At 40.7% G+C, this 23,390-nt stretch overlaps 1 long non-coding RNA gene across 7 annotated transcripts in view; it reads left to right on the top strand.

Moving 5' to 3' along the window:
• The window catches only part of LOC140687393 (uncharacterized), a 365,887-nt gene that overhangs the window by 155,008 nt on the left and 187,489 nt on the right, over positions 1 to 23,390 (top strand). Inside the window, exon 4 of one of the 7 annotated variants that reach the window (XR_012061650.1) lies at positions 22,587 to 23,002. The exons of the other annotated variants lie outside the window; for them this stretch is intronic. This is a non-coding gene — a long non-coding RNA (uncharacterized lncRNA). Of the gene's footprint in view, positions 1 to 22,586; positions 23,003 to 23,390 lie in introns of those variants that run through there. 7 annotated transcript variants of the gene reach the window in all.

Here is a 23,390-nt window from a genome sequence, read left to right as displayed (position 1 = left end):
TAGTCATTTGGATTGCTTCCAATTTTTTTTGTCAACAAGAACAATGATACTGTGAAATTCCATTATGTATATAATAACGTGCTTATGCAGAAGTGAGTCAGGCCGGGTAAATAGCTAAGAATGGCAGTGCTGGGGGTGGCAGAATTTGCTAGTGCTTACCAATATGGGTAGCTCTTGCTTTTTGAAAGTTTATTTTATGCCACTTCACTTTAGTTCCTGTTTTCATTAACCAAAGAAATCTGAAAAGGATTTTTGATTGTACGAAAAAAGATGAAAATGGAAAATAGCGCATTTGGCACCTGTCCTGCAGCGGGGCGGATACAGAGGTGGGGCGCCGCCAGACTCCTTCCCCAGAAACTGTAATTGGCATCTCAGCATCGGGCCACTGTGGCTGTGCACTGTGTCTGTGAGCATCTGTGCTTTATCTTGATTTATTTGTGCGCTTGTTAGCAAGATGCGTCCTAAGGTAACCAAGGAAGCAATTACTTTAAGCCATTTCAGAAAAAAGATTTCGTAGGAACACTCTGCTTGGATAGCAGGGGAGACCTGCTCTGTGTTCTTTGGTTCTTCTGGTGAATGCAGACTACGAGAGTTCAGATTCTCTTGTTGTTAGATAAGGCATTTGACAGAATTCCGGCTACTGGATGTAAATGGGTGATGTTTGCTACTTCTAGGGCTGGCCCATGAAAACCTCTGTTCAGGAACCCTTAACCTTCTTTCCCCACGTGACTGTGTGGGTTGGTTACCAGCACCGACCTTCTCCCGCCTTGCTGTTCACCTGACTATGTTGTGAACAAAACATTAACTGTTTTTTTTTATTGTTTAACTGATTTTAATAACATGACATTAAGATCCTACTCTTAACATAATTGTTATGCAAAATACATAGATGACTACTGTCTTCTTTTAAACATATAAAATGAATAAGCAAGACGTGAAAATAGGCAAGCTTCCATTGAATAAAAGAAAATTTAAAAAAGTTTTGCTTTCCATATCATTTGGAGAAGGGACATTATCATTTTAAACAATATTCAAGTTTAAACAAATTTAAAAAGTGTTATAAACTGTTTAACTTTCATCAATTTCAAGGTTTAATGTTACTCCCAAATTTTGCATGTAGCTGAATTTACAAATCTGCTAACATCTGCTGGATTGATTTCACTCTGGATTCTAAGGCGTCAGTTTCTTCTTGCAAATTTTACTTTGCTTCTTCTAACGTTTCCTGTGTTTCTTCTTGAGAATGGCTAATGAAAACATCACCAATCTGATAAAGTAACAATCATTAAGCAGTCGTCATCCGCAAGCATGATGTCCTCGCAAGCATCTTCTATAAGTTTAAGTTTGTTACAGAGTTATGACAAAGTTAAGTCGCCCTGACTAATACAGTGGGTCGGGAGAATAGTGTTGCCTTTTGCTAGATAATGACAAATCATTTTCCAAAGAGATTCTCATCAGTACACACTTAGCCAGCAGTTTATGGGATTTTCTTTTACTCCATACCTTGTTCAGAACTTGATATTTCCCAAATTTATACATTTTGCCAACCTTTTGAGTTTTAAATGGTGTCTCAGTTTGCTTTTAGTTTTCATTTTCCTAATTACTGATAAGGTTGATCAACTTTCTGTTTATGGGATTCACATTTCCTCTCCTATGGTAGATCTGTCTGAGCCATTTTTCTCTTCAGTTACCTTATCTGGTATTCATTTGTAGAAATTCTTTATATATTATGAAAACCAATCCTTTGTCAATTGTATATGTTGCAAATGTCTTTTCCCAGTTTGTGGCTTATCTTTTCCCTGTTTTCATGGTATCTTTTGTTGAATAAAAGCTTTTGATGTAAATGTAGTAGAATATATCAGTATGTTTTTACATCTTGTTTCTCTTATTTAAGAATATAAGAGAAATAAAGATATTCTCTTTCATTTTCTTCTGTTTTTGTTTTGCCTTTTACATTCAGGTCTGTAATCTATCTGAGATTACGTTGAGATGCAATTTTTTTCTTTTTCCTAAAGGATAGTCAGTTTTCTTTGCATTAGGATCTTCAGTGAAATTGGCTTATTTCTTGTATCATTCCTGTCTGGTTTTCTACTTGATGCGAGGTTGGGCTAATCACATAAACTACGTTAACATAGGTGCTCTCCTTCTCACTTCTCTAGAAGGAATCCGCATCACCTGTTTCTGCAGGTCAAGTTTCATTGGAACACAGCCACACTGATTCTTTTACATATTTCCCGTTGCATCTTTCACTGTGATGGCAGAGTGGACAGTTGTAATAAACACCATATGGCTTGCAAAGCCGGAAATATTTAATATCTGGCCCTTTAAAGGAAGGTCTAGGGGAAGGTTACAGCTCAGGGGTAGAGCACTTGCTTAGCATGCGGGAGGTCTTAGGTTCAATCCCTAGTACCTCCGTTAAAAATAAAGAAGTAAATAAACCTAATTACCTCCCCCTCCAAAAAAATAAAATGAAGACAGTTCTAGCATGTGGTCAGAGTTCATAAATGTTCCTTGTGTGCTTGGAAAAATGTATATTCTCCCATTTCTGAGAATAAGAGTTTCTCTATATCCACTAGATGAGACATTAATCATTATTAAATATAGCTAATTATTATTAATTATGAAACATCTGAACAGCAGTAATTTCTTTACTTTTTTTGTAGCTCACTCATTGTAGGTCACGGTAAAATGTCTTTACACCGTAAAACATGTGCAATGATAGTAGATTTTTCATTTTCTTCCTGCGGTTCTGTCTGTCTGCTGGCTATATTGCCTATATCTTGCACTTTCTAGCCTCCATAATTGCATATTGCAAATGCCAGTTCCTTATTCTACACACACACATGCGTGCACACACACACAAACCCTATGGAGTCTGTTTCCTTGGAGAATCTTGCCTAATACACTCAACTAGTTTTTTCTTTCTTTCTTTCTTTCTTTAACTGCTAATGCTGTCATTGATTTCCATTCTGCAAAATCTTCTCGCTCATGGGTTCATGGAAGAGGGAAGGCAGACATGTGTTCTCACTTCCACGTGGATCCAGTCCTTCACTGAGCTTGTGTCACTTTTATTAACAATATCAATTAAGTTTTCTATCCATGTCTCGTTCAGGTGTGCAGTAATTTTATTTATACTACTTTATATATTTCTTCTTTCACTGATTTTGCTTCTCTTTTCACAGTCAGATTCTCAGAGGATAACTCCGTATTCTTCTAGGGGACCTTAGACATGTGCTCACTTGGCTCAAAATTTTATGATTCCTGGAAAGCATCTGAGCAGAGAGAAGGTTCCAGGATCCACTATAATTTACTTATTTTAAAACTCAGTTAAGCCACTCAAATTCTTTCAACTATACCTATTACATAGTTTTAATAATTCAATACCTATACATTCTATGAATAACATGAGTTTTAAATTTAAACAGTCCTGCATTTGAGTCATGCCAGTGCCACTTTTGAAATGTGTGTTCTTGAACAAGTTACTCAATTGCTTTGAACCCCAATTCTCTCATCTTTAAAATGGGATAAATAATAGTTACTTTACAGTGTTGACAAAAGAATTAAAGGAAGCCATTGACTAGGCACCTAGTAGAGGGCTTACAACATAATAGGGTTTAACTAAATTGTACCTGTTATCATTATTACTCTTACCATAATTATTTTCACTAATTTATTCATTCATCGATTCAATAGATGCTTATTGAAAACCTACTGTGTATCAGGCACTATACTAAGTACTTAGGGAACATGAGTGACCTAAACAGACAAGATCTGTGCCCTCATGGAATTTATGTTCAAGTGGATTAATTGCCATGGAATGGGATTGGGTATGAAATGATATTTTGCAAGCTATTGTGTCAGTGACAAAGCATCTAAAACCTGTGGCCCCCAAATGAGATACATTGTCTGCAGTCCGGTTGGGTGGTTCTTCTAGTCTTGACTGGACTTGCCCAGTCTGAAGATGGCCTCAGCAGTGATGACAGCTCAGATCCTCTCTATGTATCTTACCTTCCATCTTAGCGCTGAAATGTTCTGATAGCAATGGCAGAGGAGCAAGAGCAACTGTGAACATATGAAAGTACTTTTTCAAGCCTCTGCAATATGTCTGCCAACATCCCACTGGCCACATCAAGATACTTGGCCAACCCAGCATCAGAGTAGGAGGATGCTGCAAGTTTACAAAGGGCATGGATATAAGGAAGGGTGAGGAATTGGGACCATTAATGCAAGTAATATACCCCCTTTGTAAAACGATGAAACATAATTTGGTGTACCATTTGCAGGTGTGGATGCATACCCAAGAAGTTATTTCCCAAGACTATTATATGAAATCATGAAGAAGTAGTGTGTGACACTTATTTCTGCATGCATGGCTAGTCTGCTGTAAGCCCAGGTCTGAAAACAAAATTTAAATGAAAGATGCCAGCCCAGTATTATCCAGTCACATGCAGCATGGCTAGCTAGGGTACAAAAATTACTGATTTAAAGAAAACTGCTTAATTCAAAGGGCCTAGAAAACTTGGCAATAGGTAAAGATTATGGGCCACACAAATATTTGAAGTTGCAAGAACATCGTGTGGAAAATCAAAGGGCATAGGTTAGCTCAGGCTGCAGTAGGTTGGGCAGCAAGTGGGAGCAAGGTGTGCACTGTTTCCAGAGGTTGGGGCCAAGTGATGGGTCAGGAAGTTAAAGACAGGCAAGAGAAACTAATAAGTAACCTGATTGCCAGGAGCTTGTGACATCACCTTGATAATGAAGCAAGTCTCAGACCCGGACAGCAGCGTGGGACGTTCAGAACCCAAGCATCGGGTCAAGAAAACACTTGGCTGGAAAGAAGGAGTGTGTGAAGGCTGATGAGAGTAGATCCAGACAACATCTTTTAGTGAGGATTCCTTCATCTTTTCACTCGTATGTGTAACTCTCGCCTCACTCCTACAGTGACTATCATGTGCATATATTCTCTTCTGCCTTCCTGTTTATCCCCCAGTGGTCCATGCATCATCTGCTGCCCACATTCCTCCAATTTTGCTGATGGCGTTGCACCTCCCTAGTACTGATCTCCAGAATGGAAGTTTCAATGGCGCACCTCTGCATGGGTGTGCCTATGGTGACTTCATTTGACCCTCTGATTAGTAGCCAGGGACAACACAGTGATTCATGTCTATAGTCCCACTCTCTTGATATCCAGTATATTGAAATAAGAACCTATTCCTCTGTGTTGTTTCTCAATGTTCACAATTTTTAAAATAACAATTGTATGTACCTCATTGTGAATGTTAAAAACAAACATTTTACCCACAAAGTGTTGCACACAGTTCAACCCCTCTGGTCTCGCATCTCCAAGACTGAAAAGTTTTTTACATACATGGAGGTGGTCTCTCTGCTCTCCGTTGACCAAACAGTGGCCAAACCAAGAGATGGAAGTTACAAATGAGAAGAGTAATTGCGTTGTGTCCATGCTCGGACACTTGCCATCACACAGAAGAGGGACTGGCTTGGGTCCTCACTTGGAATTTCCAAGGCTAAGTTAATTATGATGGAGGTTAAAATACGGGGTTCCCATTACATAATGGGTCACACAAGACTGGGTTTTAGTGACTGGACTTAAGGTAGAAGTATGGTATGGCGGGAGCAGGCCCAGACTGGAAGCCAAACTCTTAGGTAGAAATGCTAATGTGGTTATACACTTATATGATGGGTTGAATTGTGTCCCCTCCCCAAACCCAATTCATATGTTGAAGTCCTAACCTCTGATACCTCAGAATGTGACCTTATTTGGAAATAAAGCTGTTGAAGATAAATTCAGTTAAGATGAGGTCATACTGGAGTACGGTGGGCCTCTAATCCAACATGACTGATGTCCTTACTGAAAAAGGGGAAATCTGGGGACAGATGCATGCCTAGGGACCACACCATGGAAGACTGAAGTTATGCTACTGCAAGTCAGAGTACATCTGGGGCTCCCAGAAGCTGGAAGAGGTGAGGAAGCCTCCTTCCCCGACAGGTTTCAGGGAGCATGGCCTTGCCAGCACCTTGATCGGGAACTTCTGACCCCTGGAGCCATGAGACAGTGCATTTCTCTTGTTTAAGCCACTCGGTTTATGCTACTTTGTTATGGCAGCCCTGGCAAACCACCGCATTACCCAAAGGCTGCTGACATTTGCGTGACGCATGCCGCGGCATCACCCAAATACGGGGATGTCTGTTACTTGATGGACAAAGACTGTGGATGATGGATCCAGGACTTCCCCTTGGAAATTCATTCTGGTCAGAGCAGGTGTTCTCTGCTGTTCAGAGATCCAGCAGGCATGAAAAGTGTGCTGAGGGCACCCCACCCAATCTTCTTTGCTGGGCTGGAACTTACCTTCCAGCTGCTGTGTGTGCTGTTTGCTTTTCCAGAGGATTGCCCCCAGACAAACAGGACCCCTTTTATTAGGAAAGCTACACCCTTCCCCTTTGGTTTGCAGCCATAAGAGGGTCAACTCTGGGGTGTCACTTGTGCTGCAGGGTCCCCCATGGGGTCAGGATGAGCCTGGACCCATAGCCTTGCTCAGCTCCCTGACTTCCCTCCTGAGAGTGCACGCTCTCTAAATCCCTGTCACAGCTCTGCTTCTGGTGAACTTGACCTTCAACTTCAGGCCATGCAGTCCTCTTTCCTAGATAAATTGGAAAGAGTGAGGCCAACCTATTTCATACAGGAGATTCAGGGGAAGGGAGACGTGGGCCTGGTTCAATGAGGCCAGGTGCTGAGGCATAGCAACCCGAGTCTTGGAGATGGTGGAATTAACATTGCACTCACTGTCATCTGCAGCCCTTGTAAGTGTTGTCAGTCAACAGGCATGCCTGTCTCTGTGGTCATTATGGAAATAGTGATGTTCCCACGACATCTTCTCATTGGTGCCATCCTGAAGTTTCCAAACTAGGGCCAGGTGTGCGAGAAGCCTTGGGAAAGATGCCTTTTCCCAATTAGGTGAGTGACGGGAGCTGGTCTGGCCAGGGTTTGCTCCTCAGAAGTGTCCTTGTCTGCCCTCTCCTTCTGGCCTTGGCAGTCACCAGCCAGGCTCATTCACCTGGAGAAAGGAACCTTCCCTGACCTTACTTCGGGTGAATCCTCAGCAGAGACGGAGCGCAGGAGGCAGGAATGGCTGACTCAGACACACTGTGCACATAGGTTAAAAGAGAGATGGAATGTTTGGGATTTGACAAAGTAAGAGGTCCTAAGGACTGAAGATAAAAAGACCACAAAATCTAAGGGAAAAAGTCTGGGCGAGAATAATCTGGAATATATGTTTCTTGGGCATATTTTCAGGGATTCCTTTTCATCTCTTGTCTTGCCTATCCACTGTTAATGGGCCTGATTAAGTGGAAACTCATAAATTTAGCTTTAATTTTTTAAGACCTTCTAAAAATTTTATTTTATTTTATTTTTTGGAGGGGAGGTAGTTAGGTTTAGTTACTTATTTCTTTTTAGAGGGACTGCTGGGGATTGAACCCAGGACCTTCTTATATGCTAAGCATGTGCTCTACCACTTGAGCTACACCCTCCCTCACCCCAGCTTTAATTTTTATATGAGTAATATGAGAACATTGCTCAAAATTCTGAGTTCAGAAGCATTCATATGGTAAACAGTCAGTCTCATTCTTACCCTGTTCCCAGTCACTCAGTTCCTCTTAGAGGGATGCTTTCTTATAGTTTCACAAATGATAAGATAATTCATGCATTTGTAAGTGTGTGTGTGTTCTCCTTCCCACCCATGTGATGGAATCTTTATGCCCTGTCCTGCATCTCGTTTTTTGAACTTAACATTATACCTTGGAGTTCAGTCTATTTTTGTCAATGAGGACTCCCTGTTGTTTTTAACAGTTGACTATTATTCCATGGTATGGACGCCTTTAACTTGTTCTCAGTTTCGGGCTGCAGTTAATATCCCTGTGGTTAGATCAGGTCATGCATATGTGAGGATACCTGTGAGCTGCAGGCCCAGAACTAGAATTGCTGGATCAAAAACTGTGTGCACTTTAACTGCAATGCCAGGCTGCCCTCCGGGAAAGTGGTACCAGCTTACAGTCCCATCGGCACTGTATGTGGATGCTTGTTTTTCTCCATAGACAAACTATGGCCGCCTGTTTTGGGGAATAAAATTTTGTTGGATCATAACCATGCCCCTTGTCTACAGCTGCTTTTAAACAGCAGAGCTGAGAAGATGCAGCAGACAGCGTATGGCCCACAAAGGTGATGATATCCACTATCTGACTTTTACAGAAAAAGTTTGCGAATCTCTGCTCCACACTGTGTAACACAGGAGGAAGTCAGACTTTCTGATCCCTACCTATCTGATGTAAGGAGAAAGATGTTTCATTGTAGATTTATGGTTCTAATTTTATGAGTGAGGTTGGAAAGTTTTTGCTGTCTTCTTTTCTGCAAACCTTGTATTTGTATTTTTTTCTGGTTTTCTCTTGAGGAAGTTAGCCCTTCTTCTGATATTAGTAGCAAATATGTTCTCCTGTTTGTTGCTTTTTAAAAGTTTTGATTATGTTGTTTATTTTTGGCTTGCAGGAATGTTTGATTTTTTATATAATTGGATATATCAATCTTTTCTTTAGTGATTTTAGATTTTCCATCATATTTATAAAAATCTTACCCATTGTTCTTTTATTCTTTGTCTTTTAATGTTCATATGTTTGATCCATTTAGAATTTTTTGGTGAGGTGTGATGCAGTGATGCACCCTCATTGCTTTTCTTCCAGAAGGCTAGTTGCCTGAAATCTATTTACTGAATAATTCATCTGGGGGGAAAAAGTTTAGAAACACCATCATTATTGTGAACTAAATCCCACTTTTTCGGGGGCTCTGTTCATGAATGTTTTATTTAATTCACTTGATCCTCACTATTTTAATATTCTAGCTTTACAGTTTTATTTTCTGAAAAGGGCTAGTTCCCCTCATTTTTCTTTTTGTGTGTATGTTTATCTTTTTTTGTTTTGTTTTTAATTTGCATTCTTTTTTATTGAAGTATAGTCAGTTTACAATGTTGTGTCAATTTCTGGTGTACAGCGTAATGTTTCAGTCATACATGCACATACATGCATTCCTTTTCATATTCTTTTTCATTATAGGTTACTAGAAGATATTGAATATAGTTCCCTGTGATATGCAGTAGAAACTTGAACTATGGAATCTTATTCATTTTATTTTGTTGGAAGCACACAGATCAGATCCCCCTCCTAAGGCCAGAGCCATTGTCTCCCTTGGAAGTCCAAGATCTTATGACATTATGTCTAGTTGTAAGCTAAATGTTATTTAATATTTAACATACAAACACTTACGTATATATTATTTATGCCAATTTTGAGCAAAGTTCATTGAGCACCTTATGCATTCAAGATACTGTGCTTGGCACTCAGATTTGCTTTTTGTTCATTCAGTCTTGTGACTATGTTCCATTAATTATGCTTTTTGAGAGCTGGATTTATTCTTTGCAAGAAAGCTTATTGTGTCTCTAGAAAATTTACACTCTTTTTTTTGATCAGCCCTTGTAAAATTATTTTATTTTTTCACTTTGACATTTATCTTGTCTTCATTATCACCACGTTCTCTTTTTATTTCTGAATATATTTCCTTTACTCTTTCTCTGACATCACTCATGATCTACTTATTAGCGATATATGGTATGTCTTGTGCCTCTTTAAAGTGAGCTAGGAAACTGTCTTTACCTGTTAGGTGCTCGAATTTTTGTTAGTAAACTGTATAAAAGAGTCATGATGAGTGCTTAAGAAGTGAATTTCTTTGGTGGGGTGTTTTCACAGAAATAGCTGGAAAAATTTGTCATTTTTCTATGGATTTTTTTTTGCTCTCACATCCTGTTTCTATTGCTAGAGTTTTCAGTAAGCCTTCCCCCTCAGTTCTGTTGGATTCTGTCTTGTGTGCCTCTCTTCCGGCCATCACTTGGGCCAATGTGGCTTTGAGGACTGCTCAGTTTTGCTGGCATTCCAGCAAATATTTTTAGAAAAACAGTAGGAACTCCTCACTGAAGCCACAATTTGCGGACTTGTGTGTGTGCAATGGTGCTCTCTCATCCGCTTTGGCTTTGGACTACCTGGGGGGTGATAGGTTCATTCAAATTAACTGCCTCTTTTATGAGCTCATCCTGGCGGCACAAAGCGAGCCATTCCAGAAAGCCAATCACAGATAATTGTCATAGGAACCTGAAAGCCACTAATGTGCTCCTGTGTGACTGAGCTCTGTTCTGACTTGGCATTGGATCGTGGCTGCTCATTGTGGATGCACCCAGCTCAAGTCCTGTTTGCTCTGGGAAGCCTCCCCAAGAGATACTTCTTTCTCTGATACTTAGTTTTCCAATAATGACCTTGGAGGTTGAGACCTCTGAGGAGTTCATCCCAGAAGCTGTGAAGGGGAGACACAGGGAGTCCTCGCTCTTCACTCCAGCTACTACTAGAGCAGTCCTTCTTCTTTTTTTATGTTTGATATGTAGGGATTCTGCTTCAGAAAGGCTTCACATTCTCCATTTTGATAGTATTTAAGCACCAGAGGGTGGTGTTGTCAACGAGGCTCGTTAGCATCAGATTTTTAGACTGGAGTGCTGGCTCAGGTCAAAAACACCCTACAGGTGACTGATATATAAAAATCAGAATGTTAATTTATTAATTTAGCTTGGAAAATATAGCACCAAATGGACTGAAATGACTTAGTAAGCTTGGTGAGGGTGTTTGCTCCCTGAAAGTATGCTAGCTGTCAGGGAAGCTATGTGAGTGTTTGGAGACCATGGAAACAGAAGCAAGAGTCATTTCTTCCTTGCAGTGTTTCTGAGTCAAGGTAAATCCACTACACACTCTAAACCAGTGGCTTAAACTTTACTATGCATCAAAATTGCCTTGATTTGGGTTCCACCTCCCCTAGAGTTTCTTGTGTGTGTGTGTGTGTGTGTGTGTGTGTGTGTAAGAATTTGCATTTCTAACAAGTCCCTGGGAGATGCTGATAATGCTGGTCTGGGGTCACACTTAGAGAATCGTTGCTTTCAATCATTATAGAAAACAGCAGTGCTAATATGTGCAAAGCCAGCATCATCCCCCTTCCTCTGGGCCTTCCTGAGGGACCTTCCTGATGGACCCTGACAACTTTGAATTACTTTTTTTCATGTGATCTAAGACTGCCTTACTTGCAATTCCATGACCTTTCATCAGACTACCACATGAGTCAATATAATTGATTAGTTTCTCTTGACCATATTCCAGTGGCATCTTATACCTGTACCCTTAAAATTACTCCCAGTCCATCCATCTTCCTAAGAGCTTGGGGCATTCTCAAACCCTTTTGTCACACATTTTTAGATCATCTCTTGATCTCTGATGCTTCCTCCACTGTATTACACATGCTTTGAGGGCTAAATCACATATTGTGTGCAGATTTTGCTAGTTTTTGTGGGAAGCCATATTTCTTTTGGAGGAGAGAACTCCATGTTTGTTTTCCTTCACATTTCTTTGATTGCATTTTTCCCACCATACCCAATAAATGTGAATAACAGTGCTCTTGTTCTGCCTATTTTTGTCATGAGGTAATAAAGTCAAAGACACTTGATTGTAGTTTATTACCAATAGAGATTTCCTGCCTAAAAGTTCAACAAGAGCATGAGTCACAGTGTCATGGACATGTGAAAAGAAGCTGTGACCCATGTCCTGAGCATAATTGGACACAGGCTAATGAGCATCAACTGGTTGGTGTCCACAGCCCAAGTGCAATGCTTTTTGCCCTTTCTCTATTATCTTTTGGCTTCCTGGGGAACTGGCTCAGATCCCCAGGGAATCCAAGAAGCCTTGAACCATGGGATCCATTATGGGAGTGGTAGACATGGGGGACTGGAGTTGATACAGCTAGTACCTATACTTGAAAATGAGATGAACTACTCAAAATATCACAGCAGGTTGTATTTTTTAGCGTAGTGGTTTTGAAAGTCCTCCTCAATCCCAGGGTAAATTATTTATCATATACTTACCTGGCATGTGGTTTTGGATGACATCACAAGGACTTCAGTCTCGAAAGATATGCTAAGGTAGGTAATTAGGACCTCCAGACCCTCTGGACCATCCATTTCCCACTGGATGACCTTAGTTTAATAGATATTGCAATAGTAGATTGGAAAGTAGAAGTTGGTTGGTATCAAGGAAACTTTTTAGCTGAGATGTTCCAATCATGGGCAATTAATTAGCTATGATTATCTCATCACCCATCACTTCTTTGTATCACAGGAAGTCAAGAGGCTCTTCATCTCGTTTTGTCCATCATGCTTAGTGCAACTTGTCCCCTCTTTCTTACTTACTTTTTCTGTTCTCTTCCCCTCTCCTTTGCCTGTCATGTGGCAGAGAAGACAGTCAATTAAAGCCAAGTTGGTGGGTGACAGGTGGGTGCTAGAAAACCAGTCAAGTTGGGGTAGGTTAGAAGTGTGTCATCTTAGCTTGGCTGAAACTACATTGCAGAATTCCCTTCCTTGCTTAGTTCTGGGTTAAAATAGGACACAATACCTTTGGTGAAAGATGTAGAAGGTGGGAGTGAGGCAACAGCCATATTCTTCTTATACTTGGAAGGTCCACGTGTGGCACAAGGCAGTGCTGCCGGTTGTGCCTGCCATCATTTTCCTGCAGACTCATCCTGAGAGCCTGTCCTGGAGCACTTGTTGCTCCTGCTGGATCCTCCTTCAGCTGTTCTTTCTCATGTGCCAGGTGAGAGTCTAGTTCCATGGTGGGTAATGTCATCTCCTCCTACAGGACACTTCGTCATCAGAGGTGGAAGCCTTGAGGAGGTGAAGGAACAACACGAATTCTAATCTGTCCTCAAGGATTCCAGCCCATCCTTGAAGGTTCCAGTTGTCCTTGTTTCCGCCCTTGGTATCCATGTTTTCGTAATAACTACTTGCCCTGCTGACTTTAAGCCTCCACACCAAACACAGAAGGCACAGATCCCTGTAGGCTGTTCAACTCCCACCACTGTATAAGGTCAGATCCCTGTGATACATCCCTTATTTTGCCATCTCCAGTGGTTCTATTTCTTTGATCAAGTCTTGGCTGATACACACTTCAGTTCATGATTCTTAGGCAGAGGATTGCTTGTTGGAATCAATCCACAGGGAATTTGGCCAATAGATTTTGAGTTTGTCAAGGACCCGTAGCCACTGGTGGCAGCTGATTTAGGACTTTCAAGTATTTGGATCTGAATTAGTAGCTAGACCTTAGCAACTGATTCCACCAAGAGGCACTTTATGTAAACCAAACTTGAGGGGTGGTTCCCAGGTCCTGATGAGCCACCCTGGCCTTTAGACTCAGGACCATTTCAGCAATGGAGGAATATGACTTCTTCAGTGTATTGGATCTGGAAACTTCCAAGAGGTATAAGCTGTTGCAAAGTTGTTTTGCGATTTTCTTCATGTGCTCTTCCTCTCTCCTTTTTGTTTTTGTTTTTGTTTTTTGTTTTGTTTTGTTGATGTAGGAAGATAGAAAGGAAGAGAAAAGGAGGAAATGTTCCCTTTTACCTTTCCTCCTCTCCCCCTTCACATTAACCCCAATTCACAGTCCCAGATCATAGGCATGTGACCATGAGATGGGATCATCTCAGTGCTAGGAAACTTGACAGCCTTGGAAAAAAGATTGCAACTCTCAATGTTCATGGAATTCCGTCTCGCGCTTGGGCAGTGGCTCGGGACAGCAGTATTTCTGACCTCCCCTTGGACCTCCTCTCTCTCCTTAGTCTTACGCTTCTGGCTCTTTCTAAAGAAGCAACCAGGAAAAGGAAAATTTATTTTAAAGCCAATTTTCCCCCTTTGAATTCCATGTTTGGGGAGAAAAGCATGTTTTTTTGAGCCATGGTTTAGGATTAAATTATATGTCTTTAACCCACCTTTCATAATTCAGAAAAGCCCAATACAAAAAAGTCCCTGGAGGCTTCTATTCTAAGAAGAAATTTGATTCTCAACAGAAGCCTGTTTTTAAATTTAGGTTATGACAGGCCGCCTCAAATCATTGGAAGTGGGATGCAGCAGAAAGTGCTGAAACCTGTGGTTATGTTACCCTCCTTCACTGCCATGTTTCTTTTCTCAGAACGCTCATGGACAGAACCAAGAAGGTAGTGTGTTTCTGGCTCTCTCTGCTTCTGGACCCCACTTTAGGCAGGAAACCCTGGGCCTTTGTCTTTAATCACACCTTTTTTGCACGTCTCAGTTAATTATCAATTCATATTAAGTCAAGAGAGAGAGACGGTTAAATCAAGAGAGAGAGACCACCATCTCTCTGGGGCAGGGAAGTAAAGAGGAGGAGGGGGCTTGAATTTCAGAGTTTTAAGTTTTAAGATGAGTACTTCAGGTTTGACTTGAATGTTGGGGGAAATAGCTTTTTGGAGATTTAGGTCCTTTTGTTCTACTAAAATCACTCCCAGAAGATAAATATCAGTGTCACTTAAAGATCTCTTCTGTCTTCTTGCCTTAATTTTTCATCTGCTCAGGCGAAGTGTGTCAGTAGTGGAAGCAGGATAATTACCAGGCCTGAGTTTGTGATCATCTCAGACACGGGGGCAGAGAGACAGGGTAGCTACTGTGAGTGATCTGTACATTCCCCATGTAGTCCATGAGGAGACACTTTCCCTTCCCTCCTTCCCGTGGTGTTAAATTTGCAAGTTCTTTGGCATTTTTCTCATTAAAAGATAGAATCTGTTTCCCCTCCCCTTGAATCTGGTGGGCTCGTGACTTCTTGGACGGGAGAAGTACTGTGGAGTTGATGATATGTCACTTCTGCTGTCAGACAGCAAAAGGCCACGTAACTTCCATTCTGGCTGTTGGGAACACTCTGTTGGGGTTCTGCTACCCTGAGGCCACCATACCATGAGGAAGCCCAAGTCACATGCATGCTTTTATGGTGTTATTTAAACTTAGGGGGAATAATGGAGGTGGCTCCAGGTCACCCTCTTAGACGACTGGGTGAAAACCCTACTGAGTGACTTTCTTCACCTCCGGTTCGCTCAGAAATTTCCAGGCCAAAATGAGAACGATTTTTTGAACTTAAGAAAAAGCCATTCTTCTCTATCAATAAAAAAACAAAAACAAAAAACAAAACCCACATTTTGGATTTGCTAGAGAAGGAGGAAGTTGGTTATACGTAAGAAGATATCTGGACAGTATGGTGATGGTGGATTTGGGCTGGTTCTAATCTGAATGTGGAGAAAGAAGATCAGAGGCAGTTTTGGGACAGTTTCTACATGCCTTTGGCCATATCATAGTGTCCAAGCAACAGAAACGGCAGCTCAGTTTCAACTGACTTATTGAAACTGAAGAGACTTACTATAGTGTTTCCTTTGCTGCTGCTATTAAAGACAAAGCCATGTCCTAAATCGCTTTTTAAAAACTCACCATTTCATTATACAATTGGAAAAATGATGGTAGGTTGTACAGTGTTTTTCTGAACACCCTCAACCAAGTATCTGACATGTTGATGTGTTACGATTACTTATGAGAAGGAAGTTGAGTTATAGCTTTAACTCAGGGAAGTACAAATAGCTCAGGCATATCTTATCTGGGTGTGGCCCTGCCCCGCAATCTCTTGTGTCACGAGAGGTTCTCATTCAGATGCCTACTGAGATGGAAAAGAGTTTTGAGAATCCCTGTGACCTATGAGTTACCTTCGCTTATATATTGGTCTCATTAATTACTATCTTATTGCTCACTCCGAATGTTTTGCATCTAGTACTTAATGAAGCTAGATGAGGGGAAGAAATTTTGCACCACACCCACTAATAACCCTCTCTCCAAGGGTAACCTAAGTTCTGACTTCCTTCACCATAAATTGGTTTTGCTTAATTTTGAGCTTAATATAAACGGAATCACTTAGTCCTTTTGTGACTGGTGTTTTCCACTCAACATACTATATCTGAGAGTCATCTATGGTGTTGTGTATCTTAGTAGCCTACTATACTGTGTATAACAAAATTTGAAATTGAATATGAGTTCTGAAATTGAATATGAGTTCCTTGAAAGCAGAGTACTTGCATTATGTTTTGTGGTTTACCCTCTGAGTTCAAAATAAATATTTGTTGAATGACTCAATACAGTATTTCTTTTTTGGTCTTTCTTCTTAACCTACATCTATACCAGTAACACAAAATAGAGCACATTTCTGCCTGCCTTCATTGTCCAAGGTAATAGCTTATCAAGCTCGTTGCTAAAAGAAAATATAAGTGGATTCTAGCAGCCACATAATTTTTTAGTGATTAAGTAGGAAGCTTGCTGACTTTAGACCTGTTCATTTTTTGTCTTTTAGCAATAGTAAAATCATCTGAGTCATCTGGTTCTAAATGTTTTGATCTAAGTAGAAGTTATGTGAATAGTAAAATAATACTTGAATTCTGAAAGTCTGATTTTGAAAACACATTCTGTCATAGATGTTGACAACTATGCCTTCAAAATTTTTTTCGGGGGGTTTCCATTTGTATAGATATTTGACATGTAGATATTGGGGTCATCTTGAATTTCTAAACAAGGAATCTATATGATCAGAAGTGTTTTTTAGATAGACACGTTTGGTGGCCGTCTTGAGGGGAGACAGAAAGGAAAGATGGCTCTAATTGTGTTGATGACGAGATAGTCTGAACTAATTGGTGATGGAGGAAAAGAGACAAATTACAACAATATTTAAGTGGCTGAATTATTAGGAGTTGGAAACTGGATGTGAGGACAGGGGGAGGGTGGCGGATGTATACATGCCCCTTACTGTTGTAAGCTCCTTGCCTTGCATCAGCTTTCACCTGCATCTGTGGTACACGGTTCTAGGCACACTCAAAGTGCAGGAAACACCCAAGCCATGTCTCACTCCCAGCAACGCTTCACCACTGGGAAATGAATTTATAAAAATAATGCAGGTTCTCAACCTTCAGTGGGAAAATCTGGAAACTTACTCCACACGGTTCCTCAGAAATCCCTGTGTGGAATCGCACTCCAGTTGTCCACAGCAAGAACCCACTCAGTAACACTCCTCTTATTGATTCTTTCTCCTTCCCTGCTTCACACTCTCTACTCTCTCATTCCTGCTTCCTGGAGTCACCTTTTAAATAAGTTCTTTGTGCTCAGATACTGCCCCTAGCGCCTGCTTTTAGAAGGAGCCAGCTGAAAACAAGGAGGATTTAAGGATAACTCTAGAGTGCATGTCTGGATGAACAGGGAGACCAGGACCTACCTAGGAGATGCTGGAGGAAGAACAGTGCTGGCTGAATTGGGTCCAGAATGCATCACAGGTGAGGTGCACTGGAACATTCCGCTGAAGAAGGGGAGTGGGGAGAAGCGGGGGCTTTGTGAGCCATCAGCACAGAGTTCGCCGAAGAGAACAAAACCAGACAGCTGAAGAAATGGTTCAGGGAAAGAATGAAAAACAAGAGAGGTGGATAGAACCCTGGAGAAGCCAACATTTTACAGATGGACAGGGGCAAAAGTTGTTGTATTCACTGTAATTTTGCTAGCTTTAGGGAGTGGCACCTAGTAGTACTCAGTAAATATTTGTCCAGTGAGTAAACTGGAGGAGACTGAGATGGAGTGGATGGAGACTGGAGAAGCAGGAAAACCAGTGCTAAATGGAGGGGAGAGTGTAGAAATGGGAAAATGTCAGATGTCATAACAGGTTCATCTGGGCCATTGGCTAAATTTGGTTACTGGGTGACTTTGTCATCCTTGGTGAGAGAAGCAAGAGGGGCCGGTGGAAAGAGCAGATGTCAAGGGGCTGTGGAATCGATGTGCCTTGAGGAAGTTGGAGATGGAGATTTTTGACCACTTCTTTTTATATAATGATTTTAAAACTAATAGAAGGTGGTTGAAGAAATTTGGAAAATATAGAAACGTATAAAGTAGAAAATAATAACTTCTCAAGCTCCCTCCATGCCTTATCAGTCCTCCCGTGATAAACGCTGTTAACAGACTGGGGCTATTGGGTTGAATCATATGAAAGATTTTGAAGGTCAAAAATAGTTTAATGTTGACACTTTTTCTTAAGGTTCAAAGTATATATTTTTTTGCAGATAGATGACTACTCTTTTAAAAGGTGGAGAAGGCAGGAAAAGATATAGGAATAACTTGTGGGGTTTGTAGAATTGGGTAATGGTTTAGAGTTTTAAAATTTAATACCTTTTTTTTAGGGTAAGAGCATCTTAAAATATTTTTATAAGCTTAGAGGTGGAAGGAAGGTCGATGACAGTGATGAGAGTTGTTTCCTGAGGTTGGAAATAATGAAAAGCGTCTTCCGTCCCTATTGATCTGGTGTGTGCTTTTCTCCAGCAGTGCTGGGCGTTTGGAGGCTGTTGGATGGGGATTGCATCCTGGAAAAACAGGCCCAACTTCTTTGCCAGAGTTGCAGGGACCCAGCACACTTTTCCATTCGGGGGTCTTATCCTGCACTTGAACCCAAACAGCTTGGACACAGAACATGCTGAGGCTCTTATCAGGGAAGGGATCAGAGCTCAGGCCACACTCTGGGCTCCTATGTAAACAAGCTGTTTGAAGCAACTTGAGCCTCAACCTCGAGGTAGGAAGCAAGAGGCTTTTGTTTATTTTCGGAGTGGAATTCTGTGTCCCACTCTGCGGAGAGTTCGCTTCATCACCCGGGAGCCCATCGGAGCACTGAGAAGCCAGAAGTAGAATCTGCCTCCAGATGTCTCTAGGGGGACAACCAGGTTATAGACATTTAAGCTCAGCCACCGTGGACTCTTACAATCCCAAGGCAAGCAAAGCAGCAAAAGGAGGCGTGGAAGAATGATTGTTCTTTCTGAATTTTTTTTAAATAGGAGATGAATAGGTGTATATTGAACCACCATTATTTAAATAAAAAGAAAATCAGACTAAGCTCTGACTAGAAAGACTAATGTCTTCTGAACAAATGCAAAATAAAGTATATGATAAACCAGAAACGACTGCCATGAAAGAGAACCAAAATCCCTCCAGAGAAGGCTCCCACCTCCTCTGCTTATTACACAGGGACACTTCAGTGACCACCTTCAGCCTCTCTTTTCTCAGAGGCTGGAAGCTGACAAGCAACTGGCTGAACCCGGGAGTCACCTCCCACAGCAGACGAGAACGTCATGATCACCGGGGTTCGGTGACGCTGGAATCTCGCCTTATTACTACCCCTAGGGCTGCACCTTGTAATGGAATCTTTTTAATGATGTCCTTTGATTCTGCACTGAACCAAGACCCTTTGATAGCAACGCTTTCATGCGTCCTGGTTGGAAGTAAGTAGGTTAGACGTCTAGGGCTAGAAGGGCTTCAGTTGTTTCTGTATTTTAAATCAAGGTCAAACCAAACTGCTTTACAATGTCTTCTTCAGTTTCAGGCATTGGTCACCCTCTCCCATCCTGTCTCTTCCTCTCCCTGGCCCTGTGCCTTGACCTGAGACGTTAATAACAGCAACACGAGTTAATGTGGACCCAGGTTTACTGTGCTCCAGGCACTGGCCAATCGTTTTACGTGCCTGATAGGCTTCTAACTTCAGCAACATTGTAAGTCGGTTTGATTATGATTCCTGCTTTACCCATCAGGACAACAATGTTTAGAGAGGTTAAATGACTTCCTTAGAGTCACACAGTCAGAAAGAATCAGAACCGTTTTGAACACAGGCAACATAATCTCATTGCCAGGCTGCGGCTCTTGCTAACACGACCAGTTTCTCTATGAACAGTTGGAAGAGGAAGCCCCCAGAACAGGGTGTCTTGTAGATTCTGTGTAAGGGCAATTCCCTGAGAACTAACAGGCTGCCACTTCATTGTAGGATTTCAATGACAGACATTTGCAACAATTCTAGGAGTGAGTGTCTCTAAAATTTTGTTAGAAATAGAAAGGGCATGATGCCTAAAAGTATAAGAAATATGTGCCGGTTTAATTGCTTGAAATGATCAAATAGATAAAAGAGGCTCCTACTATCTGTTTATATTAAAGATTTTAGAATAGATAGTGTGGCCTCAGAATTTGGGACTCTCTTCCCCTGTGTGCCACTCTGGGTACACCGGAAGGAAAATGCTAACATAATGCCTCTTCCTAGGAATTTATGTTTCTAATCACCTGATTCTCAGTTTTAAAGCTGATCCAGAATAGAAAAATAAAGACAATTAATTTGGAACCCAAATAGAAAATCTGACTGTCTTTCATTTATAGTCAAGATCATTTCTCCCCAATGCAACTTCCTAATCAATGTGTGTTTCGAGAAAGTCCAACCTGCCCCAGAACAACCGTATTTTTAAAAGTTTAGATCTTTCTTTACTCTGGAGCAGTGGTGTGGGTCGTTGACTGTGAGCCAGGGGTACCCGTGTTCTGGCCCCTGAGCTGCTCTCCTGACTCTTGTCACTTTAGGTAGACAACTTAACCTTTCTAGACCACCTATTCCTGCTTAGCTTAAATCAGGGACTTAAAAATGCATAGCCCTGGGACTTTGAGTGGATTCATGGGTGAGATTCATTATATGTATACATATATACACACACAGACATATATAAATTCCTTAAAATTCTATGCAAGATCTTAAATGTGGTTTGGAGGCAAAAAAGTCCATAGCTTTCCATGGATTTTCAAAGACTATATGATCCCAAAGAGCTTAGGAACCTCTGACTTGAATGATCTCTACAATTCCTTTCTCAGCCAATTTTTGTTTGTAATTGCAGTTTTTTTAGCGAGTTCTCTTCCTAAAGTGTGCATTCGGATTCTTTGAAGATTGCAGCAGTCCCTTTAAGGCTTGACTTTGTAAACCGCGGAAGCAGGTGTGAACCACTGTGGGGTGACTCATAGCTTAACCTTCACTTTTTGTTCTGCCCTGAGTCCAGACGGATGAATCATTTGACAAGAGCATCCTGAGGCTCAGGCTAGCGAGCTGGCTTTTGAGATGTTGCCTGTTTGTTTGGTATTAGATGCCCATTCCTGCTCTGTAAAGAGGTAGTTTTGGAAGCAAATGAGACTCAAAGAGCAAACTTAAGTAATGGCCAAACACCAAAAAGTCAAAGACAATGGCTAACAAATACGGAAACCAAGTAACCAAATTAAAGCAAAACAAAGGAACATATAAAAATGGTAGCTGTCCTGTATTTTAGTCTCTTATTCTAATTGTTGTTGCTGTTTTGTTTCTTTTGTCTGTTTACCAGAATCCCAGTCAGTTCTTCTCCCAGTTCATACACCTACAAGGATATGTAGATGTGATAGATAAGTTCGGTGACTTGGTGTCAAGAAACACTCAGAAATTGGATGTTGGGGCTTGTGTTTCTAACCCCACGTCTGTGGCTTCCATTGGTCCACATTCCTTCTCATTTTTTCCCTGCATTTTTGCCAGAGATGATTTTCTTTCTACTTCAACAACTCTCAGTGGTCCTTCTCTTAGCACAAGACTTCTGGTGATAAATTTTCTGTTTGGGGTTGTCTTAAAATGTATTTATTTTGCCTTCACTTTTATAGGGTATTTTCTCTGCCTGTATAAATCCAGGCTTGCAGTTTCTTCTCATACCTCAAATAGATTATTCCACTGTTTTCTGGCGTCCATTATTTCTGTTTAGAAGTCAGTCATAAGTATCATTGTTTACATGATTTTCTTGACCTCAAACTTCTGAACTTCTTGAAAAAATATGTTTTATTCATACCTTAAACAATGCTCATGTTTATTCATATAAAAAGGAGGACTAGGCTTAATATGTCTTTCAAATTTATAAGAGAACGTTTGATGGATTCATTCACCCATAAGTATCTGTTTGGCATCATAAGCATTTTAATCTTGCTCAGTTTTGCAAAATCCCTTGGAGATGGGAAGTAGCTAATTTTCTTTCTTTTTTTTTAACATTTTTTATTGAGTTATCGTCATTTTACAATGTTGTGTCAAATTCCAGTGTAGAGCACAATTTTCAGTTATACATGAACATACATATATTCATTGTCACACGTTTTTTTCTCTGTGAGCTACCACAAGATCTTGTATATATTTCCCTGTGCTATACAGTATAATCTTGTTTATCTATTCTGCATATGCCTGTCAGTATCTGAAAATTCTGAAATCCCATCTGTCCCTTCCCACCCTCCGCCCCCTTGGCAACCACAAGTTTGTATTCTATGTCTATGAATCTGTTTCTGTTTTGCATTTATGTTTTGTTTTTTTTTTAGATTCCACATATGAGCGATCTCATATGGTATTTTTCTTTCTCTATCTGGCTTACTTCACTTAAAATGACATTCTCCAGGGACATCCATGTTGCTGCAAATGGCATTCTGCTGTCCTTTATGGCTGAATAGTATTCCATTGTATAAATATACCACCTCTTCTTTATCTAGTCATCTGTTGATGGACATTTAGATGTTTCCATGTCTTGGCTATTGTACATAGTGCTGCTATGAACATTGGGGTGCAGGTGTCTTTTTGAAGTAGGGTTCCTTCTGGATATGTGCCCAGGAGTGGGATTCCTGGGTCATATGGAAGTAGCTAATTTTCAAAATGAGGAAGATGTGGGTTATAAGGTTTGCCTGAGGCCACCAAGGAGAAGGGCTGGATAGTTGCGAGTAGAACCTTACAATGGAAACTTTTCTTTTCAGATGCTGAAGCTTTCCCTCTGATGGAATACAATAATGACCAAGCCCCAGTCACAACCACAGTTTTACAGAAGTTAATCTTTTATTATTATACAGTGTGGGACTCACATGGGGAGCCTAACAGACATGGGTAAGATGTGGGTAGGCTGCCTTCATGAACACACAAGGACCAGAAGAGAGAGGACGCAAAGCCTTTGAATGATGCAGCTGTTGACAACCTCTGTCCAGTTTGTTTGTACTTTGGAGTTCTGGCATTAATTATGTAAACTAGCTTCCGTGAACAAACGTTTCTTGTTCTAAATTGTTTTTATTAGGAAAAAAATGAAAAGGTGCTATAGAAGCAGGGAAAGAGAAAATTAATCAAACCCAGCTTGCTTTGCTTAACAAAAAGCATATTATTTGTGGTGATGTCCTATGTGCAGAGTTGGGGGCCACTTACTCTAATGCTTATTGTCTTACACAGCGTCCTAAACGTTTGATCATTTAGGAGGAAAAATTAAATTTTTAAAACTGAAAAGGCTCTTATTTTCTTGTGCTATCATTTGGGTGTGTTTAGTGGTGTGACAAGGGAAGATGAGATAATAAGGTATTCTATGTGAGTTTTGTTTAACTGATTTCAGCCAACATTATATACTCATCTTCATTTCTATGTCAGTTCTTTCTGTCGACACACTAATGGGTCACCAGTCTTTCTTTCATAGTGCTTTGCCTTAGATGGGGTTCAGAACACACTGTCAAGCCAGAAACCTGTTTTGGGAAAGAACAAATAAAATCTTTGCCAAGTGCATTTATTCTTGGCATTACTTC

Source organism: Vicugna pacos, chromosome 19 (assembly GCF_048564905.1).
Source record: "Vicugna pacos chromosome 19, VicPac4, whole genome shotgun sequence".
Lineage (NCBI taxonomy): Eukaryota > Metazoa > Chordata > Mammalia > Artiodactyla > Camelidae > Vicugna > Vicugna pacos.
The sequence above is the reverse complement of the archived record's forward strand: the minus strand, read 5'-3'. Positions and strand labels throughout refer to the sequence as shown.